General features: G+C 46.2%; 1 protein-coding gene across 3 annotated transcripts in view; it reads right to left on the reverse strand.

Moving 5' to 3' along the window:
• The window catches only part of PIGN (phosphatidylinositol glycan anchor biosynthesis class N), an 862,819-nt gene that overhangs the window by 137,231 nt on the left and 701,916 nt on the right, over positions 1-23,672 (reverse strand). The gene's annotated exons all lie outside the window — the stretch shown is intronic.

A 23,672-nucleotide genomic window follows, 5' to 3' on the forward strand; every position in this document is an offset into this window, starting at 1 on the left:
GACTGGCAATTGGTAATCTACATGAACGATTTTGGGTAAAAACAAAACACTTAACTGTACAAGAGATAAAAACAAAGTTATTCCTTGAAATCAAGTGAGGAAGGTGCAAATGTATGCAACTCACTGAACATGTGTACTCTTCAAGGTTGCATTAATAGCCACTTTGAAGGAAGCCTGCCTCATTGCAGAGGCCCACATATCAGTGCTGTGCATTTCATTCCTGTCAGTTTACTAATTCCACTTCTCACGGCTGAGATTTATTTATTTTTAGGCTCTAGCATTTGTTCCTCTGGGAGAAATATGGTTGTATTAATTAGAAGATCACTGACACTGCTAAATTACATATTACGTTTTTTAAGATGAATTCCTTTTTGCAATGTACAAGACTCGCTGCCATCACTTTGTAAATAATTGTATTGTCTGACTGGTACTTCTTCAATGCTTGGCACTTGGGTCTTTTTTGCATTTGAGATTCTGGAAACCAATTTATTCCAGGCACCACTTTAAATATGTTGTCACTGGATGTCTTTTAAGTGTATGTTTGGACCTATGATAAAATGCACCAAAGCTTTATTTTTTGTAAAGTGTGAAAGAGAGGTTTAATGTATGTGGCATGCATTTTTTCCCATATATTGTTCTCAGGATATACTATTTCGAGCTATCTGCACATCTAAAAAAAAGAACATCTAAAACAAGATGCACAATAACACCCGTTCAGAGTGTATAAAACAAAGAGGTACCTATTATAGCTGTAGAATGATACAATGATGTTAGTACTGAGGAGTACTTTTTTGGACACACATATAGATTGAAACACAAGTTGGTCGCACACTGCTCGTCACACCAGCAAGTTGCCCCAAAGGACTGTGGTGAATGTAGTGGCGACGGCGGGTACGCCTATGCCACGATGTGTAAAAAGAAAAAAGTATGTGTTGCATTTAGCCATCCCTGGACACGTGTTTCGAGGTAGTTGCCTCTCGTCAGCAGGGAGCAGGACAATGTAAAGGGGTGCCGAGTGGACTGCCAAAATGTAATTAAAACAGGTCAAATACCTCTCATGGCGCGCAGGTGCAGAACCAGGGCTCGTCAGCCCGATAGCTCACGGGAGCCGTAATAATTTGAACACAAGTTGGTCGCACACTGCTCGTCACACCAGCAAGTTGCCCCAAAGGACTGTGGTGAATGTAGTGGCGACGGCGGGTACGCCTATGCCACGATGTGTAAAAAGAAAAAAGTATGTGTTGCATTTAGCCATCCCTGGACACGTGTTTCGAGGTAGTTGCCTCTCGTCAGCAGGGAGCAGGACAATGTAAAGGGGTGCCGAGTGGACTGCCAAAATGTAATTAAAACAGGTCAAATACCTCTCATGGCGCGCAGGTGCAGAACCAGGGCTCGTCAGCCCGATAGCTCACGGGAGCCGTAATAATTTGAACACAAGTTGGTCGCACACTGCTCGTCACACCAGCAAGTTGCCCCAAAGGACTGTGGTGAATGTAGTGGCGACGGCGGGTACGCCTATGCCACGATGTGTAAAAAGAAAAAAGTATGTGTTGCATTTAGCCATCCCTGGACACGTGTTTCGAGGTAGTTGCCTCTCGTCAGCAGGGAGCAGGACAATGTAAAGGGGTGCCGAGTGGACTGCCAAAATGTAATTAAAACAGGTCAAATACCTCTCATGGCGCGCAGGTGCAGAACCAGGGCTCGTCAGCCCGATAGCTCACCGGAGCCGTAATAATTTGAACACAAGTTGGTCGCACACTGCTCGTCACACCAGCAAGTTGCCCCAAAGGACTGTGGTGAATGTAGTGGCGACGGCGGGTACGCCTATGCCACGATGTGTAAAAAGAAAAAAGTATGTGTTGCATTTAGCCATCCCTGGACACGTGTTTCGAGGTAGTTGCCTCTCGTCAGCAGGGAGCAGGACAATGTAAAGGGGTGCCGAGTGGACTGCCAAAATGTAATTAAAACAGGTCAAATACCTCTCATGGCGCGCAGGTGCAGAACCAGGGCTCGTCAGCCCGATAGCTCACGGGAGCCGTAATAATTTGAACACAAGTTGGTCGCACACTGCTCGTCACACCAGCAAGTTGCCCCAAAGGACAGTGGTGAATGTAGTGGCGACGGCGGGTACGCCTATGCCACGATGTGTAAAAAGAAAAAAGTATGTGTTGCATTTAGCCATCCCTGGACACGTGTTTCGAGGTAGTTGCCTCTCGTCAGCAGGGAGCAGGACAATGTAAAGGGGTGCCGAGTGGACTGCCAAAATGTAATTAAAACAGGTCAAATACCTCTCATGGCGCGCAGGTGCAGAACCAGGGCTCGTCAGCCCGATAGCTCATGGGAGCCGTAATAATTTGAACACAAGTTGGTCGCACACTGCTCGTCACACCAGCAAGTTGCCCCAAAGGACTGTGGTGAATGTAGTGGCGACGGCGGGTACGCCTATGCCACGATGTGTAAAAAGAAAAAAGTATGTGTTGCATTTAGCCATCCCTGGACACGTGTTTCGAGGTAGTTGCCTCTCGTCAGCAGGGAGCAGGACAATGTAAAGGGGTGCCGAGTGGACTGCCAAAATGTAATTAAAACAGGTCAAATACCTCTCATGGCGCGCAGGTGCAGAACCAGGGCTCGTCAGCCCGATAGCTCACGGGAGCCGTAATAATTTGAACACAAGTTGGTCGCACACTGCTCGTCACACCAGCAAGTTGCTCCAAAGGACTGTGGTGAATGTAGTGGCGACGGCGGGTACGCCTATGCCACGATGTGTAAAAAGAAAAAAGTATGTGTTGCATTTAGCCATCCCTGGACACGTGTTTCGAGGTAGTTGCCTCTCGTCAGCAGGGAGCAGGACAATGTAAAGGGGTGCCGAGTGGACTGCCAAAATGTAATTAAAACAGGTCAAATACCTCTCATGGCGCGCAGGTGCAGAACCAGGGCTCGTCAGCCCGATAGCTCACGGGAGCCGTAATAATTTGAACACAAGTTGGTCGCACACTGCTCGTCACACCAGCAAGTTGCCCCAAAGGACTGTGGTGAATGTAGTGGCGACGGCGGGTACGCCTATGCCACGATGTGTAAAAAGAAAAAAGTATGTGTTGCATTTAGCCATCCCTGGACACGTGTTTCGAGGTAGTTGCCTCTCGTCAGCAGGGAGCAGGACAATGTAAAGGGGTGCCGAGTGGACTGCCAAAATGTAATTAAAACAGGTCAAATACCTCTCATGGCGCGCAGGTGCAGAACCAGGGCTCGTCAGCCCGATAGCTCACGGGAGCCGTAATAATTTGAACACAAGTTGGTCGCACACTGCTCGTCACACCAGCAAGTTGCCCCAAAGGACTGTGGTGAATGTAGTGGCGACGGCGGGTACGCCTATGCCACGATGTGTAAAAAGAAAAAAGTATGTGTTGCATTTAGCCATCCCTGGACACGTGTTTCGAGGTAGTTGCCTCTCGTCAGCAGGGAGCAGGACAATGTAAAGGGGTGCCGAGTGGACTGCCAAAATGTAATTAAAACAGGTCAAATACCTCTCATGGCGCGCAGGTGCAGAACCAGGGCTCGTCAGCCCGATAGCTCACGGGAGCCGTAATAATTTGAACACAAGTTGGTCGCACACTGCTCGTCACACCAGCAAGTTGCCCCAAAGGACTGTGGTGAATGTAGTGGCGACGGCGGGTACGCCTATGCCACGATGTGTAAAAAGAAAAAAGTATGTGTTGCATTTAGCCATCCCTGGACACGTGTTTCGAGGTAGTTGCCTCTCGTCAGCAGGGAGCAGGACAATGTAAAGGGGTGCCGAGTGGACTGCCAAAATGTAATTAAAACAGGTCAAATACCTCTCATGGCGCGCAGGTGCAGAACCAGGGCTCGTCAGCCCGATAGCTCACGGGAGCCGTAATAATTTGAACACAAGTTGGTCGCACACTGCTCGTCACACCAGCAAGTTGCCCCAAAGGACTGTGGTGAATGTAGTGGCGACGGCGGGTACGCCTATGCCACGATGTGTAAAAAGAAAAAAGTATGTGTTGCATTTAGCCATCCCTGGACACGTGTTTCGAGGTAGTTGCCTCTCGTCAGCAGGCTACGCACCTGCGCGCCTTGAGTGGTACTTTACCTGAGAATATTTTTTGGCAGCCTACGCAGCAACCCCACACACATACCTACTCCCTGCTGACGAGAGGCAACTACCTCGAAACACGTGTCCAGGGATGGCTAACGCGACACTCACTTTCATTTTAAACTTTTGGCATAGGCGTACCCGCCGACGCTACTTCATGGACCACAATTCTTTGGGGCAACACGCTGATAGGACTAGCAGAGTGCGGCCAATCGGATTTTTGTTTATATTCAGGCTCCCTTGAGCCGGTGGGGCTGACGAGCCCATGGCTACGTACCTGCGCGCCTTGAGTGGTACTTTACCTGAGAATATTTTTTGGCAGCCTACGCAGCAACCCCACACACATACCTACTCCCTGCTGACGAGAGGCAACTACCTCGAAACACGTGTCCAGGGATGGCTAACGCGACACTCACTTTCATTTTAAACTTTTGGCATAGGCGTACCCGCCGACGCTACTTCATGGACCACAATTCTTTGGGGCAACACGCTGATAGGACTAGCAGAGTGCGGCCAATCGGATTTTTGTTTATATTCAGGCTCCCTTGAGCCGGTGGGGCTGACGAGCCCATGGCTACGCACCTGCGCGCCTTGAGTGGTACTTTACCTGAGAATATTTTTTGGCAGCCTACGCAGCAACCCCACACACATACCTACTCCCTGCTGACGAGAGGCAACTACCTCGAAACACGTGTCCAGGGATGGCTAACGCGACACTCACTTTCATTTTAAACTTTTGGCATAGGCGTACCCGCCGACGCTACTTCATGGACCACAATTCTTTGGGGCAACACGCTGATAGGACTAGCAGAGTGCGGCCAATCGGATTTTTGTTTATATTCAGGCTCCCTTGAGCCGGTGGGGCTGACGAGCCCATGGCTACGCACCTGCGCGCCTTGAGTGGTACTTTACCTGAGAATATTTTTTGGCAGCCTACGCAGCAACCCCACACACATACCTACTCCCTGCTGACGAGAGGCAACTACCTCGAAACACGTGTCCAGGAATGGCTAACGCGACACTCACTTTCATTTTAAACTTTTGGCATAGGCGTACCCGCCGACGCTACTTCATGGACCACAATTCTTTGGGGCAACACGCTGATAGGACTAGCAGAGTGCGGCCAATCGGATTTTTGTTTATATTCAGGCTCCCTTGAGCCGGTGGGGCTGACGAGCCCATGGCTACGCACCTGCGCGCCTTGAGTGGTACTTTACCTGAGAATATTTTTTGGCAGCCTACGCAGCAACCCCACACACATACCTACTCCCTGCTGACGAGAGGCAACTACCTCGAAACACGTGTCCAGGGATGGCTAACGCGACACTCACTTTCATTTTAAACTTTTGGCATAGGCGTACCCGCCGACGCTACTTCATGGACCACAATTCTTTGGGGCAACACGCTGATAGGACTAGCAGAGTGCGGCCAATCGGATTTTTGTTTATATTCAGGCTCCCTTGAGCCGGTGGGGCTGACGAGCCCATGGCTACGCACCTGCGCGCCTTGAGTGGTACTTTACCTGAGAATATTTTTTGGCAGCCTACGCAGCAACCCCACACACATACCTACTCCCTGCTGACGAGAGGCAACTACCTCGAAACACGTGACCAGGGATGGCTAACGCGACACTCACTTTCATTTTAAACTTTTGGCATAGGCGTACCCGCCGACGCTACTTCATGGACCACAATTCTTTGGGGCAACACGCTGATAGGACTAGCAGAGTGCGGCCAATCGGATTTTTGTTTATATTCAGGCTCCCTTGAGCCGGTGGGGCTGACGAGCCCATGGCTACGCACCTGCGCGCCTTGAGTGGTACTTTACCTGAGAATATTTTTTGGCAGCCTACGCAGCAACCCCACACACATACCTACTCCCTGCTGACGAGAGGCAACTACCTCGAAACACGTGACCAGGGATGGCTAACGCGACACTCACTTTCATTTTAAACTTTTGGCATAGGCGTACCCGCCGACGCTACTTCATGGACCACAATTCTTTGGGGCAACACGCTGATAGGACTAGCAGAGTGCGGCCAATCGGATTTTTGTTTATATTCAGGCTCCCTTGAGCCGGTGGGGCTGACGAGCCCATGGCTACGCACCTGCGCGCCTTGAGTGGTACTTTACCTGAGAATATTTTTTGGCAGCCTACGCAGCAACCCCACACACATACCTACTCCCTGCTGACGAGAGGCAACTACCTCGAAACACGTGTCCAGGGATGGCTAACGCGACACTCACTTTCATTTTAAACTTTTGGCATAGGCGTACCCGCCGACGCTACTTCATGGACCACAATTCTTTGGGGCAACACGCTGATAGGACTAGCAGAGTGCGGCCAATCGGATTTTTGTTTATATTCAGGCTCCCTTGAGCCGGTGGGGCTGACGAGCCCATGGCTACGTACCTGCGCGCCTTGAGTGGTACTTTACCTGAGAATATTTTTTGGCAGCCTACGCAGCAACCCCACACACATACCTACTCCCTGCTGACGAGAGGCAACTACCTCGAAACACGTGTCCAGGGATGGCTAACGCGACACTCACTTTCATTTTAAACTTTTGGCATAGGCGTACCCGCCGACGCTACTTCATGGACCACAATTCTTTGGGGCAACACGCTGATAGGACTAGCAGAGTGCGGCCAATCGGATTTTTGTTTATATTCAGGCTCCCTTGAGCCGGTGGGGCTGACGAGCCCATGGCTACGCACCTGCGCGCCTTGAGTGGTACAGTTGTGCTTAGCACTAGAGGTAGAGACATTTCTGCGTGACAAATTATAGAAGTTATTTTAGAACTGTAGACATCTTTCAACTCTATGGGCGAATTCGTTCTGTTTGTGTGAAGAGTGGCCGAGGCCTTTTCAATGTGGGTACAGCAGTTATTTTATGTGATGTAGAGTTGTGCAAATGTATTTGACCATGAGTCCATTTTCCAACATGCTACACTCATCTTAGGTTTGAGAGGCAGCGCTCACTTACTATGAAACTTCGAAGTGTTTTGCATGACCAATGATCGCGGTATTGAAGCTCTTCTAATGGAATAGGTATTTTAGGAATGTGAGTGGTCGATGTACATTTTAGAAGTAGTAGATCTGTTTTAGCATATTGAGTGGCAGAATTCATGTAGCTCAAGTGATACAATGTGTTTACTTAGGAGAAGTGATACAGTCAACTGACCTTTATCAGTGCTAGCACTCTATTTGCAAGGCAAGTGATCAAGTCATCCACAACCTTGGTTAGCAAGTCAAACACCTTGAACTGCTGCCGCTCAATCTCCACGCATGAAGGTACAGATTGCGCAGGTTCTGCTGGAGAATATTGCTCTGCTGCTGAGCCCAATGAGGCACCCTGATCAGAGGGCAGATGCATATGCTCACAAGTTCTGGGTACCACACTCTACTAGCCTAATCGGGAGCTAGTAGGATGACTTGAGCCCGGTCATTCCTGATATTTTTCAGAAGTCTGGCCTCGACAGGCAGATGGGAAAGGCATACAGAGGTCCAGTGTTTCACCCCCAGTCAAAACGCATCTCCTATGGAAGTCCTTCATGGGAACTTAAACACACAAATGTTTGGACAATGCGTGTTCTTGACAGAGGCACAAATATCTAGTCAGGGTTCTCCTCATTGTCAGAAGAGGCCCTGAGCCCCCTCAGTGTGTAGCCGCTATTCATGATACACCAGGTACTGCCAGCTGAACTCGTCCACCATGGCGTTCATTTATTCCACCAGGTGGTTCACAATTATAAAGATGCCCTGACGCTCCATCCACCTCCACAGAAGCAGAGCGTTCTGGCACAGGACCCAGGATCCCACTCTGCCCTGCTTGCTGCAGTACCACAAAGTGGAGGTGTTGTCCATGAGAACCTGTACCAGCCTTACCCTTAAGGAATTGGTAGGAAGGTATTCAATGCCAGCCGAATGGCCTGCAACTCCAACAGATTGATATAGAGATGTTTTTTCGCCGGGGACCAGAGTCTTCTGGTCTCCACCTCTCCCAGATGACCTCCCAAACACAGCAGTGACACATCTGTCACCACCATCAGCTCAGGGTGCAGAAGGGAGAGAGGTCTGCCACTGGTCAAAATGGGGTAAAGCAGCCACCCCTACAGACTTTTGATGTCTCCCCCAAAAGCTGGATGACATCAGACAGGTTTCCTTGGTGGTGGCCCCACTGAGACTTCAGATCCCACTGCAGAGCCCCCCCATAAGACTGGTGAAGTGGACAAGCAGTATACATGAGGCTAGCAGGTCAAGAAGCCTTTGAGCTGCTTTCACAGAAATACAGGACAAAAGCTAAAACATCGAAATCATTGCCAGAATGTCCTTAATTGGTTGTGATGGAGGAAAGTCCCTGAATTGTACTGTGTTTAAGAAACAGCTACTGGCGAGAACGTGGCCAGCAGCCCAACATGGTGTCCGCAATCTAGCGAGGCTACCGAGCCCGTGCCGCCTCATCTGACCATCTGACCATTTTCTGCCATCGCCCCGCTCACACCGCTCCTCCAAAGACGAGGCAAGGAGCCGACTATCCAATGATGCCGCCCAGGGATTGCATAGTACCGGAGGACCAGCAATAATAGCCTGTAGCAACGAGGCCGCGGCACCGAAGTGGCGAGCCGTGAATGGTACATCAGTGGCGGCGGATGGGAGACGCAAGTCCGTCTGGCGAGACCAGGGACCAGGGACATTACACACAGCCCTGAGGGAGGGGGGCGACTCGGATCTTCCTTGCCGGCGAGTGATTAGCAAGAGGATCTCCATGGGGCTGATGACCTCTTGTGTGCAGCCCTCTTGTGTGTGAAATAGCGGCAGTGGGCCTGGCCTGTGAGGTGGCCTGCGGCTGCAAAAGTCTGGTCCGGGGGCAGTCTTCCCTGCCCTCCTCGCACCAATAACTGCAAAGTGTCAGCCCGGGGCCTTTGGACTCTCCCGCCTCTTGGGGGAATGGTGGATGGCGAGAAATTGACAAGGGGTGCAGTCTAGCAAGAGAAAGGCCTGCCTGAAACAACCAGTCTCCAAGGGACTGCTGGGGCGCCGGGGCACAGCTGCCATGGAACCAGGAGCATTGCAATGTGTTGGAGGTGAAGAGGGGAACAAGATTGGTGTGAGGAGCACAGATGTGGAGGGCTGAGGCCATGGGGTGAAAGAGCTGCAGTGGAGGGAACCAGGGGTGACGGCAAAGCACTCGGTCTGACACCCCCCTGACAGACAGCATGGTAGACTGTGTAACGTACAAGGCCTAAAGAAAGGAATACCTTGAGTGACTGTAGAGGAGAGAAAGTGTAGGCAGGACTCTCCTTGATGCCAAGGGGTGAGGTGTAGGTGGCTCCCCCCCGCTTTCTGCTGAGGGCAGAATCACGGCCGACCTAGCTGTGACCCATACGAAGAGGAGCCAGATGCCACTGACTGCCATTGACCCAGGGTGGCCCCACCTCACCTGCGAAGTGCTGCCCCACGGTGGCTCCAACGCTTGGATCCCTACTCTAAAAAGCGGGAAGGTAGAGACGTACACAATGAAAGGCTGCAGGATTGGGGTCAAAACCTTTAGGGGGCGTGAGTTAGTGTCCCCCTATGACCTTCTTGCAACAAAGTTCCATTCCCAATCAATCTGAAGATCTTGTACTTGAAGTGGCGCAGTACACATGTTGGTTGGATGCAGCTGCTCATGCTCTAGCGCCCCCGAAAAGGTAAAAAATATAGACATAAACCATCTGCTCCCTGGTTCTCAGATAAATTAGGAACAGCGAAACAGCAATGTCATAGACAGAAAGAAATGGAGTGCCAACTATTCAGAGGAGGAGAAATCTAGATACAAAAAATGTATAGCCGAATATAAAAACCTGATAATACAAGAAATGTTGGCATTCTTTACTACTAAGGCGGAAGAAGCTTCCAATTTTGTCAAAGAGCTTTTCTCTGCAGTTCAGAAACTGACCACAAGTACCATCATTAACTGCACTGATCTTAGCCAGTCGTTTTGCGAATTCAAGGCGTAAAGGGTACCCTTGAACTCACAATTGACTCTGTTGTGGCAGAGACGTCACTTGCAGGCTGATGTCAACAAAATGAATCACTGCCTCCAAGATGCAGGAAAACAGGTGGGAAACATCTCTGACACCACTGCAATGCTCAAAAAACAGTTAGAGATGCTCAAGTTTAAATCCGCATTGGATGGGACAACGGCTTGGGGGGCATGATTGGTGAAAATTACCCCAGTTCTAAGTTAGTTAAAATGTTGACAAGGGTAACAGGTGTCTTGCTAGTTGGGGACAGGTGGGTAGTGTGGAACTCACCATGCAGGGTGGCAGGGTGGGGGAGGATTTGTTAATGATTGGGAGTTCAATTTCAAGTTACAGTGTAGTGACAACTCTGATTCAAGACACACCACGTGGGGCAGGAGACCTACTCCACGAGACACATACCAGGGATCAACATGCAGGAAACTGCCATGTTATATAACCCTTGCATCCGACTCAAAGTCTAGTCATGGCAATGTAAATGGGTGGGGACAAGATCAAACGGGGATGGTAATCCAATATCTTAAGTGCCACAACCCTGACATTATACTACTACAGGAGACTCACCTCCTGGGTAACTCATGCAAAGCCCTGTTGAGATGCGGATACACAATGACTGCACACTCGGGCTACACTACAGACTCTAAAGGAGTGTGGAATTCTACTCAAGAACACAGTCCCATTTACTCCACACAAAACTTGGACTGATCCCCCGGGGAAATACGTTGCTTAGTCGGGCATGTGGGAGGGACTCTCTATCAATCTATGATCGATTTACAGCTCACCTCGCCACCAGCAGCTCACACTTCCGGGTGTGGGTGACCTCTCACTTCAACTGCCAGACTGCATCAAGCTCATGGGCAGGGACATCAATGCAGTCCTGTCTGGAAACATGGACAAACATTGTCCGGCTCGGTCCACCAATTGGGATCCAACTCTGGCCTCCTTTGTCACGTGGCTTCTGCTGGCAGACATTTGGCGCCTCCGCCGTGTATGCTGTCCCATAAGTTTAATCTACGCAGGAGAATATGGCAGGGCTGCCCGCTATCCCTACTGATATTTTCCCTGGCCATGGAGCCTCTGGTGGCCTGGGTAAGGCAAGACCCCCTCTTGTGAGATATCCACTGGGGGTAGTCTTGGGAAGAGCATATTTCCCTATACACAGATTACATCTTATTCTATGTGACTGACCCCCCGATGATCGCTAGGCTGACATATATACTCCAAATTTTCAGACAACATTCGGGGTATACTTTTAACTTGGACAAGTCCTGCATGCATTTGATCACATGGCCCACACCCACCCTAAGCAGTGGCAGCCTTATGCCCCTATCTAGCGTGGGCTTCAAATATCTGGAGATATTACGATGGATCGGCACCTCTTTTAACAAAAAAACCTGGCCCCTACACTAGAACACTTTACAGGAGATGTACAGCATTGGAGGAAGTTGCCGTTCTCCCTACTGAGTAGGACGACAATGTTCAAGATAATGACCCTACCCAGGATGATATATGCACTCCAAAACAGTCCATACCGAGTACATGAATATTTCTTCTGAAAGACAGAGACTTTACTCTGTCTCCTCCTATGGGACACCGGCCTACCTCGCATAGCCCTTCCAAAACATATGCGTGGAGTATATGACAGAGGGATTGGCCTGCCGGACATCAGAAAGTACTACTGGGCCACTCAGTTAGTGATAGTTAATGACTGGGCATTTGCTGCCTAGTATGACCCTGCATTCAGGTTGGAGAGGTTCACACGGGGACAGGAGGGTTACAAGGGAGTACTTTACAGAACTGCCACCTCAAAAACACTCCTACCACAGACACTAATGGTGGCACTAGTCTGGAGGGCAGAAACCGCCTTTTTGGGTGGGAAGGGAAAACCGACAGAAATGGCTCCACTATGGTTCAGCGATGTCCTGAAGAAGGTGGGGAAACTACAAGCATTTACGAAATGGGACCTCATTGGTATATCCATGCTAGGAGATATATGGACAGGGGATTCCATGCTCAGCCTGACCGAAATGCAGACACAACAAGAGCTTGCACCTACTGAGTCATTCAAGTACATTCGACTGCGCCATGCGTTACTGACACACCTTCCCAATCATACCCAAGTGGAAGACTCTTCGCCTCTAGAGGACCGTCTCCTAAAAGAACCACTATCTAAAAAGACCATTTCACTCATATACTAGAAACAGGATTTTTACTCATTCAGCTGTGCATCCTACACCCATTCTATTATTCCTACACTAACATACAGTCGAAGCTCTACAAACCTCTGCCTTTGGGGATTCGGAGAACAAGGTGCATTCTTGCATACGCTCTGCTCATGTCCAGCACTACAGCCCTATGGGTTGACACTACAGAGGCTGATGAAGGAGGTCCTAGGCGTAGAGATCTCTGACACGGCAAAACCCTGCTTTCTACACATCTACGGGGATGACCGCCCACTCACATACAATAAGATCTGCATATCTATAGGTTTAGCAGCGGCCAAACGCAACATAGCACTTATGTGGGATGCGCAAAATACACCAACAGTGGCTGATTGGAAAAAGGACATGGACTGTGCATGTTAGAGGAAAAATCAATCTACACGGGTAGAGGCTGCTGTGATATTTGTGGGTAATATATTTCTGCATTCTGGACTTGTTATGGTAACTGTATTTGTAATCATTTAAATCCACTCTGTGAGAGAAGAGTAGCGAGTACAGCTAAAGAGTTGAGTTCCATTCACAAAAAAATATATAATTTTGACTTGCGCAAAGCGGTGAAAGATGTTGCTGTTTGTGTGGGAGATGTGATAAGGATGAAAATCCCAAGAAGACACAGGGGGGTCTTCATTTTAGTGATCCTCATCAGATTGTTAAAGTGTTCAAGGGGTGGCAAGAATAGATTATGGTAGAATCCAAACTTTCAATAGTTTGTGTGAAGTTTAATGTAGCATCTCACTTTCTCCTTTATGATTGTTCTGGGGGGAAGTGGTGTGATATTTGTGGATAATATATTTCTGGATTCTGTACTTTTTATGGCAGCTGTGTTTGTAATCATTCAAATCCACTCTGTCCTCCGCCTAGAATGGAATATGTAATGAGTGGTAGACTGTTAGGACAGCTTGGCAGGCAGCAGCACAGAGTGGATGGAGTTTCTTTTCCTGTGAATAAATTTGGAGCTATCTCAGTTCCTGCTTTGGCACCTTCTTTCTACGCATCCTAACTTCACTGCCGACTGCGAAAGTGGGAAAAAAAATCTGGTCCCCTTGGAGATCATTTTGAAGGATGGGAGAATGAGACTTAAGGAAAATTGAGCTTGGATCCAAAAACTTTATAAATGTAATGTTCCAAAGTAGTCAGTGCCCTTGATGACTTTATATTTGAAATATACCTTGTGGATGGATTTAATGATGTAAGGCCCTTCATTGGCGATGTGAATGGGTTGAACTGCCTTTTCTGTTTTCTGTTTCATTGCTTCAAAAAAATGCAAATAAAAAGATTATTTTTAAACCAGCTACTGCAAAAGGAAGTCTCTTCAAAGAAGTCACGTGTGACTTCGGCTCGTTGATCGTGAACCTCAACTATGTGAGGAGGTTCGCCATCATCTGAAAGTGGTCTGCGAATGACAGTGGTGATCCCGCCTTCATTAGCCAACTGTCAGGGTAGAGGAACACTGGCATTCTCAACCTCTGAAAATGGGCACTGCCATCACTATCGTAAACACCCGATGGGGCGTTGGTAAGGCAGAAGGGAAGCACGGCAAACTGAAAATGCTCTTGGCCAACCTTGAACAGCATGTAGCATCTGTGGTACCGCAGGACAAGCGCATGAATGTAAGCATCCTGCACATGCAAGGCTACCATCCAGTCACCCAGAACCTGTACCAGTGCGAGCATTTTGAACTTGCCGTTCTGCAAGAAGGCATGCAGACAGCAAAAATCTAAAATAGGGCGAAAGCCTCCATCCTTGGGGTGCCTTTTTACAGCATCTGCTAGACTCACTTTCGGTTCGAACCCTTCTTTAGATCTAGCGTGCCCAAGGCAGTCAACTGAACTGACACCAAGTTGACATTTTTCTCTTTTCACTGTGAGACCCGCATTGTCAACCTTTTAAAAACTTCACATGAGGTCTGGTCATGTCCTTGTATATTCTCTCCATAGAGTAATATATCAGAAAGAGGAATTGGCGGGACTAACAAAACGTCGCTCTTCCAAGTCCGGAACCCTCTCAATGGCCCCATTTAGACAAATAGAACTGGCACCTATTGCAGTAGAATAGACAGGTGCTCCTCTGAAAGCTACTCTGATGTGTGAGGAAGCTGTGGTGGGTCCAAAAGGAATGGAAGGACCCACCACTCTGTGGGATGTTCTGGAGGACCCATCTGTCGCATGTGGTGGATTGCAACACTAGGAGAAAATGTTGGATCCTGCCTCCCAGAGATGGTTTTGTGCCACTAAGGGCAAACTAATGTGGCTTGGAGACTGATGTTGGAGGGAAGCAGGACTCGAAAGATCAGTGGCCCTGGTGACCTGATCCCAGTTCCTCGCTACAAACAAAACTAGGGTGACTGCAGCAGGGTGGTGGAACCTGGCATTGTCTATATGCCAACCCGCTAGAATAGCCTTGGAAGGGCCAAAACTGAAGAGAAAACTGCCCGGAAAGGGTTGAAAGCCACAAGGAGCATGCTGTGGCCCTACTTACCTTCACTGACGGAAGGCTGCGATTACACAGGACGGATACCTGTTTTCACTCGGCAGCACTGAGTTCGCTCGTGCTGTTAGATCCAACACATTGAGATAGATATCGTCTGCTCCCACTGCGATTTGACCTCCAGGCTCCATAAGATAAATGCTTAACCAGGATTCACTCTGCTTTCTTGTGGGCTGTTAACTCCCCCCCATCCCTGTTCTGTCCTGATGAAGACCGCCTTGACTACCTAATGGAGCATAGTTTGGCTTGAAAGGTCGCCAGGTCCAGATTGACCAAGACTCTGCATACCAAAGATTAATTAATATCCCGCAAGTGTCATTGCGTTTCCCTAATTATCTGGCCTATTCCTTTTTCCCCTGTGTACATATTTTTAAAAACTCTGTATAAAATTGCACACCACTGACACTTGCACTGAGCACAAATGTCACTTGATCACCCATTATCTGCAAATTTCACCTTATACTGACAGCCTTGTTTAAAAATGTAAAATATATATATATGAATGATTTAATTTATATAAACAAAACAGTAAACAGCAATTTGAGTCACATGTGTTACTATTTGCAATGTGTTTTATACACTCAGACAGCTGAGATACGAATGTTTAAAGAAATCATAATAATATAGGGGACACTAAATGTACTTATAAGAAATAGCCGTTAAACCCAACAGAACCATTGTCTTTTGTTTACTCCTACTTTCCTTGAAGCATTCCAGAGCAGAATCAGCTTTTTTGCCAAAAAGGTGGGATCCATCAAAACACATCCACAAGGGATGCCTGCCCAACTCCAGAAAAATGTATGGACCGCATCCACGCATGGTGACAAAGTACCCCGCTAGTGCCGACTGCTTGCCCCAAGCAGTAGTATCCAGACCAGCACAAATCACATATTTGGCTGCATCTTTCCCATCTTGAATGGTTTGAGCTAAGGAAGTTCTGAAGTTTTTTGGCAGTAATGACAAGATCTCAGAGGCCATGTCCTAGAGGGAATTCCTATTAAGGCCCAGCAGGTAAACCACAGTGACCAACCTCAAATTTAGGCTGGCTGGTTGAAGAGAACATTTGTTTCCTGAGAGTCTCAATCCTTTTTGACTCCCTGTCTGGTGCGTCCTGGGGAATTAATTAGGATTCACCTGGCTAGTGGAAGCTTGGACTCTGAGGAGTAGGATGCCACACGAGAAAATCAAATCAGGGTCATTGGGTGCCGATCTGTAGCATCTGCCCACATGCCCATTCACCCCTAGGCAAGAGTCTATTAGTGTGCCAGATAGGGCTTTCCTGAATGGGAGGAAAGGCTCAGAGGAAACAGGCACAGGCTGTACAATTTCCATAAGGGAGATTGTCTTAACTTCGACAGAAAGTAGTTTTTGATCCAGGACCTCAGCAGGTATGTGTAATTACCAGAGCAAACAAAGCACTCTCTTCTGTTGGCAGCCCAAGAGGAAAAATCAACCATGTGCCATGGAAAGCATGTGAGATCCGTGACTTCTTTTGATGTTCGGAGGCATTCAGCTTTGCTTCACGGTCCCAGATCATCGTTGGGTGCAAGAGGGCACATTCATTGCATGACGTAGAGTCTGCCCCAAAGCCTAACACCTGTAAAGACCTATATCCATACATTCTTTCCACTGAATAGCTGATACAGAAGCTGTAGTGATTTCAAGTACTGGGCCATCTAGATGTTTGGAAATCTCATTAGTTTGTAATGGAGACCTAGTTAGGAAATCAGAAGCTAGATTTTGATTTCCTGGACATATTATACTTTAAAGTAGAATTGTTCTAAGCCCAATACCAACTTTTTATCTCCCCTAGGAGTAAACATTAATGTAAGAGGCTTGTGATCTGTACATATGGTGAACAGCAAACCCCAAAGAAAAATTGAAGTGTGTTGTTGCCCTTAAACATGCTAATACCTCCTTCTCAACTACAGAGTAGCTGTGTTCAGCCTTAGGCAAACATATGGAGGTGAAGGCTATGATTCTTTACTTTCAAGCAACAAATTGGGAAAGCTTGGTACCCAAGCCTCTATTGCTGGCATTTTTCGGCAGAATGTTTTTTTCCTTTGGTGTCAAAAACGCATAAAGAAAGTGCTGTGATAATATCATGCATTAAGGATTCAAACACATTTTGGCAGTTGACGTTCCTCTCAAAATGTTTTTTTTTTCAAAAGTCACATAAATCAATGCTGATATCTGTAAAATGTTTTTCATATTTCGTCATATGCTCCATTAATCCTAGGAAGGATTATAGGGCCAGATGTATGTATCTTTTTTAGCTTGCAAACGGGACGATTTGCAGAATTGGCCCGTTTGGCAATGGAAAAAAAGGCTTTTCAAATATATCAAACCCAAATTGCGATTCAGTAACCTGTTACCGAATTGCAATTTGGGTTTGCGATTTAGTATTAGGAAGGGGAGTGTTTAGGATGTCCCTTCGTAATACTGAATCGCATTGGTATGTATGAATGTTTTGTGACTGTGAATGCGGTTGCAAAACATTCAGATTTTACCACCTACTTCAAGTAGGTGTTAACCCATTTGCAAATGGGAAGAGGCCCCCAAGGGATCCCTTCCCCTTTGTGAATGTTAGTAAAAGCATTTTTTAATAGCAGGGAGTGGTCCCATGGACAACTGCCTGCACTTAAAAAAAGAAAAGAAAACTTAAAATTTTTCTTTTTTGCTTTTAAAGAAAAAGGGCTGCATTTAAAAAACAATGATTGCTTTATTTAAAGGCAATCACGCACATGGTGGTCTGTTGACTCCAGCAAGCCACCATCCCCGTGATTTAAGCGATTCCTAGGGGGTAACAAATTGAGACCTACCTCATTAATATTCACGAGGTAGGTCATTTGGACCCCCTAGGGGAAACAGCGTTTACAACGTTGTCTCCACAACACGATACCATTACAACGCGGTCGTTACAACGACCACGTTGTTACCACACGTGCCATTACATCGCAAGTCGTTTCAACAACTTGCTGTAGGGGGGGCTCTGGTGTTGGATTTAGAATCCAACACCTTCCTTGCTGTTGCACACACTGGAGTAGGAATAGTAAATAATACTATTCCAAAGACCAGCGTGCCCCATACAGCAAGTCGTTGAAATGACTTGCGATATAATGGTTCGCATGGTATGAACGCGGTCGTTGTAACAACCGCGTAGTAAAGGAATGCGCGAACAACGCATTTGTTGTAAACGGCTATATTCTCCCCTAGAAATCGCAGAAAGTGTTCAACACACTTTCATACATGCCGTTTTGTGATTTCCTAATTGAAAATCCTTAGTGATTCGCAATTAGGAAATCTCAAAATGGTATCTTCAAACATTTGGCCCTTAGCTCTATATTACTAGGATGGGGTATCTTTTTACAGCGTCCATTAGACTAACTTTGGGTTTGAACTCTTCTTTAGAGGTGGTGTGCCCAAGGCAGTCCACTGAATTGTTTCCAAGTTGACATTTTTCTCTTTTCACTGTGAACCCGCATTGTCAACGGTTAAAAAATCTCATATGAGGACTGGTCATGTCATTCCCTCCATATACTGATATATCATCTTATAAGCACAATGTATTGCAAACTCCTTTAAGAACTTGCTGCATAATGTTCTGGAAAACTGCAGCCACAGATGCCAAACTAGATGTCATTTTGTGAAACATGAAGAACCCAATGGTGTGAGGAAGACAGTGAGTGCTCTTGAGTCAGGATGGAGCTCAACTTAATGACATTCCATTGAAAGGTTTATAACACTGAAGCAACTTGCTTCACCCATAGTGCTTAGCATTTCATTTATGCGAAGCAAAGGGTGTCACTCAACACAAATGTTGTCATTGAGGCTCCCTAAATCAACTCACAGGTGTAGACTCTGCCCATTGGCTTTAGTGGTGAAGGCTACTGGTGCTAACCATTCAGAACACTCTATTGCCTGAATTATACCCAGCTTGTTGGCAAGTTCTTGTTCTGAATGTTCCTTCAAGAGGTATGGAATGGGAAGCAAATCATGTACAATGGGTTTCTCACCACTCTAGTTTAATTGTATGTTGAAAGTTACGTAACAGACCAAGTTTGTCTGAAAATAAATCTTGGAAATCATCAGAAATGTGATTGTCACCAACAGACTTGCCAACAAGATGCACTTCTCTACTTTTATTGGAGTCTAGGGTAATGCCAATGCTTTTTGGTGTTGCCAGTCCAACAAATTTGAAAAAAGTTTCACTTACATATTTACTATATGCAGAACGATCTTTTAAATTAATGTGTACCTTGATGACACCTTCCAGGGGAATAAAGTCTCTATTATATCCAGTGCGAGAAATGTGAGATGTCTCCAACTTTATGTTATCTTGAACCTGCTATTGTTTGAAATCTTCACTATTAATTACGGTGTATGAGGAACATGACTCTGAATACATAGATACAACATTACCATAAATATATTTTGTGGATATCTCTTGTTATTATTACATTCAAAATCATTCAATTGAAAACTAATTTTCTTCCCTTCAGTGAGACCACTCTCCATGGAATTGACTAGTTTGACATCATCTTCTCTACGTACCCTCACAAAATGGCCTCTCTTATTGAATGCCCTGCAATAGAGCTTGTTGTCTGACATAATAGCAAATTGATTACAGCTGCTACAGTGGAAACACTTCAAGTGACCTGCTTCTGGAATAATTTGGTCTTACTTGTGGCCGAGTTATTAATTATAAGTTTCCCTCTCCTGTTTTTTTCAGTTTTATTTTCAGCTACAGTCTCTGATGGAGACTTAATTTCTTGAATACACCAGGCAGCATGTTCAACTGATTTTCCAACTTCAATAGTTTAAATTTAGATTTTTAGACAGCAATTTCTCTTCCTTGCGAGAATTATTCGTACACCTATCTAACTGTTTTATTAGTGAGTCCATAAGACTTCCAAAATCACATCATTTATATAGACCCTTCAGAACTGAAATGTAGTTATCACGCTCCCTTGTTTGCCTTTGACTCTGCTGAAAAACATATGACTTTCCAATACCACATTGTCCTTGTCCCCACATTGTAATTCAAGTTTTAAACATATTGCTTTATACACATCTAACTCTTCTTCTTCTACATTATCTAGTGACTCAGCAAGTTTTGGTAATGTCTCATATATTTTCCTGCCTTGAATACTTAGCCTTGGCCCTTGCCCTTTTTGCCGGGTCTCCCTGGGATTTGTGCCTTCTGCTGCTAAACCCATTTTTGCATCTGTGCATTTTTTCCCTGCTAGCCAATGGTAAAGTGCGTGTGCTCGCTCCCTAAAAAATAGTACGATTGGCTTACACCTAATTGGCACATTTCATTTATTTGTAAGTCCTGAGTAAATGGTACTCCGTGTACCCAGAGAATGCAAATTAAATGCTAATAGTGGATCTGCACCAATCATTGTGTTACCTGCTAAAGTAGCCTTTTAAAACATAGCACATGGCCTCCCACTGCAGCATTTAGTGAAGTTTAAATGCAATTTCCACCTGGCAAAATAAATATTTTGCCAGGCCTAAACCTTCCTTTTTTAATACTAATAAGTAACCCCTAAGGTAGGCCAAAAAAAGCGCATTGGGCAGGGTGCACATAATTCAAAAAGTAGGACATGTGGGTTTAAGTTTTTCATGCCCTAACAGTGAAAAATTCCTAAAGTCGTTTTTCACTGTTGTACGGTGTATCTCTCCCATTGACTAACATTGGGTCACCTTATTACATTTATTAACTGCTAGATTTGGATTGGGAGCAGACAGAGATATGCTGTTTAGACTCAAATGATTTGTAATTTAAAATCCTCTTTAATGGTAAAGTCAATTTTTAAGTCTAACTTCTGACAATGCCACTTTTAGAATACTGGCATTTACTTGTCCTAACCATTTGTGCTTTCTGCTGGTGTCCTGGGTAACATGACTGTAAATGGCTCTGCTGTTGGGGTTTGTGTATTTCTTCCAGACAGTGACACAAAGGGCACTAGAAGTGGACAGGTTGGTCATCCTGCCAGGAATGTTTGCGGGTGGAGATGTTCCCTGCCCCACTTACCCTTCAAAGGGCTTGTCTCAAGCACACACAAAGGAACCTGACACTAGTAATTTTGTTATGCCTGACTCCTTCTGTGCCTTGACAACGAAAGGAAAGAACTTTCCAGAACCAGATGTGGCGGTATTATAGAGAACCCCCCTACTTCAAAGGCTGGCACCACGTATAAATATTGGACCTCCTGAGCCACTTATCAGTTCACTCCTGGACCTGTGGAAAGTACAGAAAATGGACTGCCTGGTTCCCCAGAGGCCTGCCCTGCTGCTAGAGTACTGCCCTTCTCTATGAGAATGGAGACTGGAGCAGCTCCTTTCATCCCCGGCTAACCTGAGTGACTTCAAGGGTCAGTTGTCTGACCTTCTGTTCTGCGTTACAGGGACACAAAAGCTCCAGAGGCCTCCCTGTAACTCCCTGTCACTCCCAGCTGACTTGCTGCACATGGACCTGCTTGGACCCGCAACACGACCTACCGGAGCTCCGTTGGCATCTGCTAGAGTGTGTCCCTGATCCTGAAGAGGTCCTGAATCCTTGGCTGCAATCAGAGTGCACTCTTCAACAAACAAAAGTGAAATCCTGAGGATTTGGACTCTACGCGACCCTTATGGGCCCTTCACACCAAGACTGCAACCCACAATGACTGCCAACACGAAGCTAAGGTGAACCCGACTCTTCAAGCTATAGTGACTGTCAGTGACGAGTGGCAACGCGAGATCTGCGCTTACTACAGCAGGACCGCCAATGCAAAGCTACAGCAACGTCCGTCTGCGACGCCAGACCAGATTTTTGTGCTACAGCTATGACCGTCTGGAACATTAGGCCTGTTCTTTGCGGTTCAAGGACAACCATCCGCGATGCTCTACCTGGTCCATTGTGAATGCAACTCTTCATGCTGGACTTTGAGAAGGTAACTTTTTCAGCTGAACTAACCTGGTCCCTGTATTCGGCCCGTGCTCCATTGCGGTCAGCGTGAACTTGTGTCTTTCCCCCGGTCTAGCACGGCCAGATGACCATGAGTGGCGATTTATGCTTTTAGGTGCTATATCTGCTTAAAACTTTAAAACTGAATATCTCTGGTTCTTCTGATTGGAATGTGGTTGTTCTGTCATAGTTTCATTTATTAAAATGTGCTCTATTTTACTAAATTGGTTTGGGATTTCCTGTGTGTTTTCACTTTATTACTGTTTATGTATTGCATAAATACTTTACCTCTAAACCAAGCCTGACTGCTTTGTGCCAAGCTATCAGAAGGTTAAGCACAGGTTTATTTAGTGACTTTTGAGGGTCACCTTGACAAGGGTTGTGGTTACTGCCTAAGTGTGTCTTTCAACGCCTCAACCAATAACTTGATTTCTTACACCTAGAATGTATAGAAGAATATGTTGTTTATGTACTGAGCTGAAACACTCTCCAATTGCTATCAAACAAGATTCAAATAACTTGATGTATTCTTTCCAAGGTAACCTAGGTGTACCTACTTCATTTAGAAACGGTGGTGGTTGGCTCATGGTTGCTGTAGTGTATTGTGAATTAGAAATGATGGACCCCATTTGGCTCCAGATGGACTAGATGGAACTGACACACAAGTGTTAAATCAGAATGCACTGAAGGCTGGTTTAGAAAGTTGAGTTTGCAGTTACACGCAGAGGAATAAAGACGTGTATTACTAAGCTCCGTGTGTATCGTAGTCTTGTGTGGGTACGCAGGCTGGGGAGGACGCTACAGTTGCTACCCCATATTTGGTAAGAAAACCCAGGATAACAGACAAAACCCAAAGATTAGTTATAGGTTTGTTTTTTATAAACATACTTTCTTGAGTTTTGTTTGCCAACATCATGTTCCAAGAGCCACATTATACATTCATCGACCAAAAATAAAGTTGAGATGTATAGGCAAGGATTGCGCTTGCATAGTTTAACAGTGTAACCAAAATCAAAAAGAAAACACAACCAGCTGCGATCAAGATAGAATGGAAAAACATTATTGCGGAATAATCTAGTCCCTGGGTATTGTCTAGGAAGATTGGTTATAGTTGGATTAATATGCAGACTATAAATATACTGCTGACAGGGTCAGAGAATAGGAATAAGTGATAATTGAACCATCCAATGCAAAAGATTATAATAGATAATGTTTTGCTTACATTCAGAATTGTAATCACAGGGAACATCGTGCACACTAGTGGAACCCACAACAAGACAATACTCGCACCCTTCATCGCTGGTATCGGCGGCAAGAGGGCCCAGCCCTTGATGAAGTGCACCACACATGATGCTACAGGGGGAATATTCATGCACACACCAGCTTCTACACTTTGAAGCACTTCCCACAACCCTCAGCAATCAATAATGGACACCAAACTTTACACTGGAGGTAGTGCATTTAGAAGCGAACCTTCATGGCTAAGCTTTTTCTTGAATTTTGAAGATTGCTAAGGCCAGCAAGCTTATCAAATATGCAATGATTGTAGTTGGCAAAGTACCTGTTATTATGGTTGAAACTCGTTTGCGCATGTGCAGAGTAATACAATTTTCTTCCTGCTTATTTGTGGTGTGCTCGACCTGAGCATAGGTAACTGTAGAACAAACAGTGAAGGGAAAGGAAGGAAACAATATCCAGGTCCTTGTTGCCAATGAAGTAATGAAGCAAGAGAAAGCAGGTCAAGAAAATGCGTTATCCATTTTTTCATGCTTTTCTCCCACTGAGGTAAAATCATCAACAGCCAACATTGTCAACTGTCAATGCAGCACATACCAAGCAGAAGTACTGGAGGAGGTAGAAGGATTGTAC

Source organism: Triturus cristatus, chromosome 5_2, assembly GCF_964204655.1.
Source record: "Triturus cristatus chromosome 5_2, aTriCri1.1, whole genome shotgun sequence".
In the NCBI taxonomy this organism is placed as follows: Eukaryota; Metazoa; Chordata; class Amphibia; order Caudata; family Salamandridae; genus Triturus; species Triturus cristatus.